The sequence below is a fragment of the Protopterus annectens genome, chromosome 7.part1, assembly GCF_019279795.1.
Source record: "Protopterus annectens isolate FY-2018-M chromosome 7.part1, PAN1.0, whole genome shotgun sequence".
Lineage (NCBI taxonomy): Eukaryota > Metazoa > Chordata > Ceratodontiformes > Protopteridae > Protopterus > Protopterus annectens.
In genome coordinates, this window is record NC_056740.1 from 542,240,256 (window position 1) to 542,251,330 (window position 11,075).

Sequence of the window (11,075 nt, forward strand, 5' to 3'; positions counted from 1 at the left end):
ACTGATCCTAAGCAATAAAGACACTCCTCATGTGCGTCAGAACATGGCATCTTCCGACCGCATGAGTAGCATCTCCTAAACCCCAAGGGTTTGTCAGCCATGCCAGCACAATAGACACACACACACACACACACACGCCAGCAACAAGACACTAACCAAAGGGGGTCGTTTAACTTTAGTCTAACCTAAAGAAAGAATTACAACTTCCACTTTTTTTTTTAAACTAACCTAACTGGAAAAAGGGCAGGAAAAACACTGCAAGGGGAAGGAACCTTAATTAAACAACTAGTTAGAACATAGGAGGAGAGGTAATGCATCTAAACTACCCAAAACTACTCAAAACCAGGTAAAAAGTAAGCTAAAGCCCAAAAAAGAAGGCAGTTATCTTCAACTAACAGCCTGAACTCTGCGGATCACGTCCAAGTGTTTCAGCAGCAAACAAGATCTGGGGGTTAGAGGTGGCAAGGGATCATAGAAAGGAGAGGAGCTTGAGCTCTGGATCTGTCTGACAGTTGCCATCTCGGATCCAAGACCCATTCGTGATGAATAATGACATGGATAGCATCAGATCAGAGTTAAATATCACATGAACTACACAGTACAGAAGGAAGAGTACATTTTGGAGAACAGTTTCACAGAATAGTGCATCTACATCAGTAAATATGATGCATTGTAAAAGGAAATATAATTAAATTAACTTAGCCGACAATGTGTAGATGGCAGCTGTAAGGCAGTTAAAATCAAAGAATGCAAAAATATAGTTGTGTGTTAGTGGAAAAGGTATCAACGAGGCATACATTGATATTTTAAGGAAAAGAAAAAGGTATACAGTATAATAAGTTTTATAAATATTTGTGTTTTCATACATAGAGTGAGAGAAAAGTTAGGTATTAGGATGATATGGATTTTTACAATTCATACATGCTTTATTGAACAGTTGTCATGTATGCATATGTGTGTGCATATTTACATTTGCACATTCAGTCAATATTTTAATCACTGAAATGTCTTTTCTTTTCCTGGTACACAATTCTCTGATGCTCATGCTTGATCTTCTAAAAGTTTCATCCGACCTTTCCTGAGTGACAGTTCTAGATAATATGTGTTTTGATTTATGAATAAATATCTATCATATAACAGCTCCTTGACAAAAAAAAAAACAAAACTTGAGCCTTGTGGAACATATGCCTAATGTTTCATTTGGTCCTTGTGTGGTCTTTCCAAATGTAAATGCTTCATAATGTTTCATAGGTTTGTGGCTGAAAGTACATTTCTAGCAATAGATCGAATATTTTGTGTATCTTGTCAACAGTCATGTGGACAAAAAGAGCTTTCAGTTCATTGTCCCAGTAATATCAACTGCTGTGGCAGATGGTCTGAATTCAGATACTTGGATGGTCCACTGTCAGCTGAGATAGTAACTGTCAAAGTCTGTATAAAGAAACTGAAAACATGAAATCTTTAGTGTACATTTTTCATCACCTTTTCATATTTTAATATCTCTCTAGTACTGTCTTAATGACACATATTTCTTACCTCTTCTTCCACTTCTTAGTAACTTTATCTATTTTCTTTGAAGAACAATCAAAACATTGGCAGTTAATTGTTTCATCTTGCCTGTGAACCACTATAATCTTCATATCAAGAATGATTTTTTCATGTTGTCATTAGAACAACATTCTAGTTACAAATCTTTTCAAATGACACCTGGAGTCATCTGTACTGAAAATGACTATGGTAATTATGAAATGGTTGTTTTTATGTTGGAGTGAATAGTCTAAAAACATTATCCCACTTGTATTTGCAGCAGGATGGGGGAGTTATTAGGCATCTGTGCATACATGGAAAACCACATCTACTTAGTGAAATCCTCCCGTCACCTCGTATGGCACCTAAATATAATGACAAACATTTGGCCTTCAGTTATTGACAATTACTGGTGTTAGAGGGAGGGGTATTCAATGCGTGTTGGCTTAGAGTGAGATATGCATTGCCGCTGGTGGGCTTCACCTCACTTCTGGAGGAGTACAAATAAAGAACAGGAGGTTTCCACATCCGTACTCTCTTTTTTAGAATATTTCAAAATCCAAGACAAAATACAATAAAAAAAAAACATGTCCAAGTTAAAAAATTACACATCAAGGAAATAATTTGTTAAATGTCAAAACAATAAAATGAAACTTTTCTCTGCTTGGAGTATTTTGGTATTTTTAAACTTAATGAATCAGGATTGAAAAATCCAAAATGCATACCCCAAATTCCACAGACTGATTCCTTTCATTGCTGCAGATTCAGTGGAGTAGGTGGCAGTATTTCAATCTTTGTAAAAGAACATCTAGAAGCCAGAAGCCCAGAAATTAACTCAGGAGCAGACATTACTCATACATCAATGACTGGCACTGAATATTATAATGTATGAATCTAACATATACCACTGATACCCCCTAAGGAGCATGTGAGTTTTTGGGAGCCTTTTCCATAATGCAGGGATCCCTTGAGATGTCTATTGGTCTCATCTGCATGTTCTATTTATGTCACCAACAAAGTTTAAATCTTTGGATCTAGTGTTTAGGTAGGTAGGTAGGTAGGTACTTGGCTATCGGCCCCGGTGCCTATACAAGCCCAGCCAAAAAGGTGGCCTGGCTTTTGGCACCCAAGAAAATTATTTTCCTGTGCCACTGTCGAGCAGAGCCACAGAAGTAATCCCCGGGGTGAATTTCCTATTTCCCATCCAATCATCAAGATTTTTTCTTGAAGAGTTTTAATGAGGAACTTTGTTTGTTTCTGATGCTTTTCACTTTGTCGATGGGCAAAAGGACCATCAGGGCTAGATTTGAGAATGCCTTATATCCAGGCATAGATCACTTCTTATTAACCTGTAGAAGACTGAGTACAGAGACAATGCTTTAAGGTAATCTACAGAGGACAACGTGTTAATACCATGGATTCTCTTGGTGAGAGCTCTGTGGGCATTCCAACTGTTGCATATGTCTGGTCAGGTACATGCCAACAGGGGCATTGTACTCTGTGATGTTTTCTTTGTGTTCACTCCATGATGTTTTCTTTGTGTTTACAGGGAAGTAAATATTGTGGGAAGAAATAGCCAGGGAATTGTTATGGCTAGGCTTGTATAGGCCCTAGGGCCAACAGCCTGGTACCAACCTATGAACCTACTGATCAGCATTAGCAAACTCTTTATTACTTTAGGATAGGAGCTCATTTTGTAAATTGTTTGAGAAATGAATGGCAGCACCACCTGCTCTTTTTGAGAGATTGTCCAGTTGAAGCCTACTGTATCTAGGAGGTAGAAATTCCTCATTACAGATAGAAGACACTAGAATATCAGAGTATTATTAGAATAACTTAATTTAAAAATGCAGTTAAAATTAATTTAACATTCCTTTAATATATCAAAAATATGACAAAACTGTTTCAATGACTTGGAGCTTCACAGGTTCCAGTACCACATGCTGGGTCTTTACAGTATCACACCTGCTTCAAAGTGTCTGTTACATCTCTTACTACACTGTCGGCCTCAGTGAGAGGTCCATCTGACATTCAGTGCTGTACGTACTATGTGTATGTGGCCTCTGCCTAATCAGTATTTATCTAGGATTATCACTTGTGACATACTGCAACCTGCCTGGCTTTGTGAATGTATATGGGATAGGAAATGCTAAAGACTGCACAACCCTACCCAGTCCTATGCCTGCAATAAGGAAGCAATCAGGATGCTGTAATGCAGTTCAGTGTAAGTGACTGGGAGTGCAGCTTCACAAGTAACAGCTGGTGAGCAAATGAACTTATTCAAGATTCAGGTGAGCCACTGAACATATTCATCTTACAGGTTAATCACAAAATCTATTCATCACACAGGTGAGCCACTAAACCTATTCATCATACAGGTGAGTCACTGAACATATTCATCTTAGAGGTGAGCCACTGAACCTATTCATCATACAGGTGAGCCACTGAACCTATTCATCATACAGGTGAGCCACTGAACATATCCATCTTACAGGTTAACCACCAAATCTAGTCATCATACAGGTGAGCCACTAAACCTATTCATCTTACAGGTGAGTCACTGAACATATCCATCTTAGAGGTGAGCTATAGAACATATCCATCTTTGAGGTGAGCCACTGAATCTATTCATCATACAGGTAAGCCACTGAACCTATTCATCATACAGGTGAGCCACTGAACCTATTCATCTTACAGGTGAGTCACTGAACATATTCATCTTACAGGTCAACCACTGAGTGTATTCATCATACAGGTGAGCCACTGAATCTAGTCATCATACAAGTGAGCTAATGAAATGATTTATCTTAAAGGTGAGACACTAAACCTATTTGTCATACAAGTGAGCCACTGAACCTATTCAATATACAGGTGAGCCACTGAATCTGCTCATCTTACAGGAGATACATTGAACATATTCGTCTTACAGATGAGCCACTGAACCTGTTCATCTTAGTGTGCTTGCAATGCAGCTAACAATAACAATTCTGGTAACTAGTCATCTTTACTTTGTAGTATCTTATTTTTTGTTAATTGCATTATGGGATACAAAATATAATAAAAATCTTCTGGAGAGCTACTGATGCATTTTGTCATGACAACAGCACCCGCCCACTCTGCTCATCCTCTGTTCTTATACTAAAGCAGCTATTGCACAGCTCTCCACTGGAGCATGATCCTACTGCCATAAAAACAATGGAAATGCTTAAAATATTATATTATTTACTGTGTAAATTAAAAAATGAAAGGTAACAGAGCAAAGATAATAAGAATGTAGCAATTAGAAGAAATGACTACATGAAAATGGGAATAACTGCAAAGACGGCTTGTTATCGCATATCAAGAGACTTGGTTCTGTAACCCTTTAGACTTTCCAAAAGCACAAAATGAACAGAGCATTCTGTCATGGAGCAGATGACATCTAATTCACATCTTGTACATTTTCTATGAATGAGCTTGTACCACCATTTCAAGTCAGTCCTTTTTTACCATGCCAGTCACACCTATGATGGACGTCTATTGGAAAAAGTCAGGAATCTAAACTGATGGGAAGGGATCCTGTGCAATCCATACACAAGGTTCAGTAATCATGCTATGACTTATTTGTTTTGCCTTCTCAGTAAGATCTCTGGTGTTTTCCATGCCCAGCCATCACATATGGCATTTTACACACATATGCACGTGGACATACATATACATCACACTTAGGCAACCCTTTTTTTTTTTTTTTGGACTATAGTAAAAGAATGTTGAAACTTGGGTTCAGGTCCTGGATGTAAAACACTGTGAATGTGGAGGTGTGATACCTGAAAATGCACATATATTTTACATGTATTGATATTAATTAAATTCAGTGTAAGTGCTGAGATTTGCAAGAAATTATGTCAAAAAATTTTTAAAAAGTTAAAGCTACAATATCATTGATAAGTGCCAACTCAATAAAGTTGTGTAACTTGTGCTTCAGTACGCCTTCAGCCCTAGTGCCAGGGGTTGCCTGTATGCATCTGTGTGTGTGTGTGTGTGTGTGTGTATATATATATATATATATATATATATATATATATATTTATATGGATCTAGGACTTTTGATCGAAAGATGAAAAGTCCGAATCCATTTCCACCAAACACACTTTAATGAAAGCGCTTTCATCGAAAAAGCGCTTTCATTAAAGTGTGTTCAACAAAAAATAAATATAATAAATTAACGTTTTTGTAAGGGGGCAAGCCCCCCTGCACCCCCCCATGTGTTTGGGATTTGCCCCCCACACCCCCCTACTTAAATATTCTCCCCCTGAGATCACACTACAATGGGGAAAAGAGAATTTTTCCTTATCCGTACCGTAGTATGACCTCCGCAACAGGCATACTTACGCAAAAGTGCTTCTTCGGTGAAAACCACTTTCGCGTAAGTATGCTTGCCAGTAATGGATTTGGACTTTTGATCGAAAATCTATATATACATATGTGTGTATATATATATGTATAAATATATAAATATATGTAGATACACATGCATCTAAAAAAAAAATATATATATATATATATATATATATATATAAAATACTGTCGGGCAGCTCTGGTGGTGCAGCGGTTAGCATTGCCACCTCACAGCAAGAGATTCTCCAGTTTGATCCTCAGCTGGGTTGCCTTCTGCGCGGAGTCTGCATGTCCTCCCTGAGGTTGCATAGGTTTCCTCCCACATACTAAAGACATGCTGTAGGTGGATTGGACACTCTAAATTGGCCCTAGGCGTGAGTGCATGCGTGTGTGTGCCTTCTGTGGAAGGTTGGGCGCCGGGCTGGCAACTCGACACCATAAAACTCCACTGCCAATCATGAGCAGACAGGTGATCCACTGTGGCGACCCCTAACAGGGAAAAGCCAAAAGAAGCAGATATACATGCATATATATATATATATATCTATATATGTCTATACCTATATATTTATGTCTATATATATAGATATATTTGTGTATGAATATGTATACATATTTGTGTGGCCGTATATTACATATATATAAATTCTGATGTTTTCAAATTTTGAATTTCTTATGGTTGAGACCATAAGATCAAAGTTTTGAAGCTTCAAACCACTGAAATAGCGACCACTATACGTTGCAGAATGGTATATTTACCATTTTCTCCACTGTAGTGTGATCTCAGAGTTGGTATATTTAATTAGCAGGGGGGGGGGGGTCCAAGGGGGCTTGCCCCCCCCACAAAACAAAAAAAAGAGATTTTAATTTTTTTTAATTTAAATTTTAAAGTTTTTAAACTTCAAAATTTAGTAGATCCATATACACATATATATGTACACATATTGCTTGCATGTATGCATATCTGTGTGTGTGTGTGTGTGTGTGTAAAACCAAAACACATACACACACATACAATGTATTTCTCAAAACAAATGTCATACTTTTTAAATGAAAACATAGATCTATTTATCAGACATTACTGTTGCTTGGAATCTAAAGAATGTGTCCTCCTCTGCATTATGTAGTCACTTGTCATATAACCTGAAAAACACGCACCCAGATTTATTATTTCTTTATTAGATGTTATCTGCTGACAAAGTCTCAATGTTCTTTGCCAGATGAGGACTTTAGAGGATGGTCGGTGCCCTGCACCCTAGTTTGGCACCCAGGGTTGCTGAGTCTGACCTTCTTTTTGTGAAATAGCCCTAGTGTAACCAAACTTTTGTTAGTGTTTTGGATAATACCTTCAGTGATTCTGTTTCTTTGCAACAACTGTTGCCTTTACATCCAGGTCTACAGCAATGCATTTTTGCAGAATTTCTTTGGCAGAATTATGGCATTGTGAATTATAGTGTTTGCTATAAGGTGAGATTCTGAAAAGCTTTTTCTTCTTTCCAGATGAATGTTTCTTTAAAGGAAAGCTTGAAGATATGCATAGAAAATCAGTTTATCTGTTTCAGTCAGCAAAACTAAAAAGAAATTGCATTGCTTAAAAATATTTAAATGTGCATACTGCTATTTTCCATCTTTTAAAGCACTAAAATACAGCTTGTAACAACAACTTCACTACATACTGGAAAAAAACTGACAATAAAACAGCAAAAAGACGTACTTATCTGATAAAGGGAAAACAAGTTAAGTAGTTTTCTTTGTTACAGAGGAAACACTTTAATTTCCTTCTGAGCAAAGGCAGCCAAAATTAAACTGTGGTAGTCTGGCCTATTTAAGCACGGAGACAAGAAACTCCAGTGGTGTTTGTCAAGGTTTAATTTATTATCAAATACACATCATAGCTGGCACTATTATCCATTTTCTTATTGCTGAGTTTAATCAACTTATAATACCACTCACTTTCCCAACTATTAAGATACACCCACAGCATTTATTAAAGACAGTTAGAATGAAACAGAACATTGTGCCAAACATCAGAAAATGATTCAACAGCAAATTAAATGTTTAATAAACGATACAGAATTCACTCTGGAATGTGTACTTGTTCTCCAAAGTACATGAACTCTGATCTGTAGGAAACTACTCAAAAGTATGCGGCTTTCAAAGCATGGCTGCACACCCTTAATGTTTTTCTGCATTTTTTAACTGGGTAAGTTGTTTTCTATGTGACAAAAGTTCAGTTTTGTGGTCATATTCTTATGTACACCGGGTCATATGAAAACGCATCTGTCTAGAAGCTTTTTCCTACCCATTTTATGACTACAGCTATGTCACAACTACCTGTAAGCTGCCTACATTATAATTTTGTACTGTAGTGAGCTTTGCGTGAAAATTATGCTTTACATAGAAATTTGGTAAAGCAACTCTGCAGACAGCATAGTAAAGTTTCAGATGGACATGGAAAAACAAACCAAGCACAGGATTTTGTAAAAGGATTGTCACTTTCCAGATGCCTGAAGACAGATATTTATTATCGAAATGTGAAATTCAAAGAACACGATTAGACAGTACATAGCACTTCCTTTAATACTACTACCAAAATAAAGTTAGTGTATTTGGATTGTAGTTGTTTCTATTGCTTCATATATTAAGCTATTTTCAGGTACAGCATAATGTTTCTGTAGCATTGAATAAAGTCATTAAATATTTTTTTACATTAAAATATCAGGTAATTTGCCAACTTTCATGTTTTTTTCCAGGCAATACAATAATCTATTTCAAGAATGCCCTTTGAAAAGAGACAGACATGTTATCTCTTCTTGGCATGCATTGATATATTTAACAAACTGTAATGTTTGCAAATTTGTCTATCTTTAATTTTGATCTGGGATGACATGGGTAGAACATATGTTTGCCAGGTAAATTCAGACATGTTATGCTACTAAAACTCAAAGGAAAAACATAAGGGGGTTGGGAGTTAATGTACTGGTTACAGTGTTTACCTCAAAGACACAACAAACAGGATATGATTCTCACCTTTAGAAGGGAAATTGGCTAGGCTTAAAATGGCCCACAAGGGCAACAAGCCTACTTCTTACCAATGATGAAACAATATGGTCTACTGACTTTTTTTGCCCCTGTTGTCTGTCAGTCACCAGTTCCCTCCTGGCCAATCATCTTATTCATTCCCCATCAATAGGAGGAGAGCTGACCAGAGGTGGTTAGAATTTTTCTTTTATTCCTGTCTCCTCGTGTGCATGTGCAGCTAAACAGCTGAAGGTGGCTGTGCAATGGGCTCTCCCTGTAGGTTGTGCCTTACTTCCTCAAGAGGAACTGTCAACAAGCAGCCCCGCCCCCTTCCCTGAAGTATAGGAAAGGGTTTCTTAGGTCTCCATCAGGGAAATCATACTTTCCTGTGTGCTTCCCAAAGAATCCCTACCCTGACACCTGAGAAAGGTGAATGGATCACACCCCTTCACTTTTCTCCCAGGTTCTTCCAGTGATGGGGACAAAAATTTAACCCATTTCCCAGAGTTCCATTCAGAGCTCCATCCCTCTGTACTACACATCCAAGTTGTATGTCAGATTTTATACATTTGCTCCTCCTCTGCCAACATTCCTGTGATCTACACCACCTCTTACAATGCTGACAATACACACGTGGTATCTCATCCCAGAGGTGCCCACTCTTAACCAAAAGAGGAAGTCTTATGCCTATCACATCTGAACTGCACTTTGAAGACAGGACTAAAGGGGCGTTATACTGCAGGCAGATGGAATTTCTGCTATACATACACCTAAATGCTTTGCATGGAGAACAAAACTGCAGTGTAGCATCAATCACACATCACACTCCTGTGAGTGTGACAACAGGTAACTGCTTGCACTTTCTTTGTTCTTTTAAAGCCTGTGTTGCTATGCTCTCTGGTCTTATAGGTTCATAGAAGGTTACTAGGCTAATGGCCCTAGAGCCCTTACAAGCCTAGCTATATTTATCCAGTTTCCCCAATTATTGGTGGTTAGGTGAGTGAAGTTCACAGAGGTAAGGATCTATGGTAGTTAATGCTGACTTCCTCTGTCCAGGAGGGACACAGGCACCACCCCAGGAGTGAATTTCCAACCAGGTTGTGTTTGAAGAGAGTCAGGAAGGTGCTCTGTTGCACGTGAATTGGAAGCTTTTTTAAGAGAAGTGGCAGTCTCTGGAAGATGTATCTATCTTTCCAGCATAACCTGTTCATGTTATTGGCTAGGTTAAGATCCCTGGAGTGAGTGACCCTCATACAGTTTGATGTAGGAATGTGCAGCATTTCCATCAAACGGTTGTACATGCGGAAGTACATTAATCAAGTCTGCTTCCGTTAACAGCCCATTTAAAAAAAATATGTACTCCAAAATCTTAAAAAAAACAATAGGCCTGTGTAAAGTGGGAATCAATTCATCTACTCCCTCATGTAGTCTTCTTTATGCCCTTCTTTAATATAACAACCTCTAATGTCCATGAATATCATGGAAAAGTTTTGAATTTTGATTAAATGATATGTTGTTTGGATGCTGTGGTGGTACAGCGGTAGCGTTGTTACCTCACAGCAAGAGGTTCTCCCGTTTGATTCTCAGCTTGGCTTGGGAGGGCCTTCTGTGTGGAGTCTGTATGTCCTCCCCGCAGTTGGGTAGCGTTCGAAAGACATGCGTGTGTAAATGGGCGTGCCTTCGTTGAAGGTTGGGAGTCGAGCTGGCACCTCGGCGTTTCGTAAAAATCTACTGCCAATCATTAGCGGACCGGAGTTCCACTGTGGCAACCCCTTACTGGGAAAAAGCCAAAAGACGAACAACAATCTGTTGTTTGGAATCTCCCACCAAGCAGTACACATGATAAAAAACATCTTTTGCTCTTCTTCACTCTTGACCCTAAAAGGACAACTGATCTCCAGTCACTTGGTTATATCTTTCTGGCTAGTCCTCCAGAACCAAGATCCCTAACCAAACCCAGTATATCAAAGTCACAGAAGGATGCCTAGTCTTGGAGTCATGAGCCAACCTTTTTTCTAACTTTACGTAATTTCCATGAAGCTTAATTGTTCAAAAATATACTGGATCTTAGTTTCACCTTCTTTTTTTTTCTTTACTGACTGCTAAACCAGGAATCCACATTCAGTAGTCCACAGATCCAGTTATTACAC

General features: G+C 38.2%; 1 long non-coding RNA gene across 1 annotated transcript in view; it reads right to left on the reverse strand.

Annotated features, from left to right (window-relative positions):
* Positions 1 to 905: 905 nt before the first annotated feature.
* LOC122807552 overlaps positions 906 to 11,075 on the reverse strand; it is a 162,998-nt gene continuing 152,828 nt past the window's right edge. Inside the window, exon 2 of the long non-coding RNA XR_006365705.1 lies at positions 906 to 1,431. This is a non-coding gene — a long non-coding RNA (uncharacterized LOC122807552). The remainder of the gene's footprint in view (positions 1,432 to 11,075) is intronic.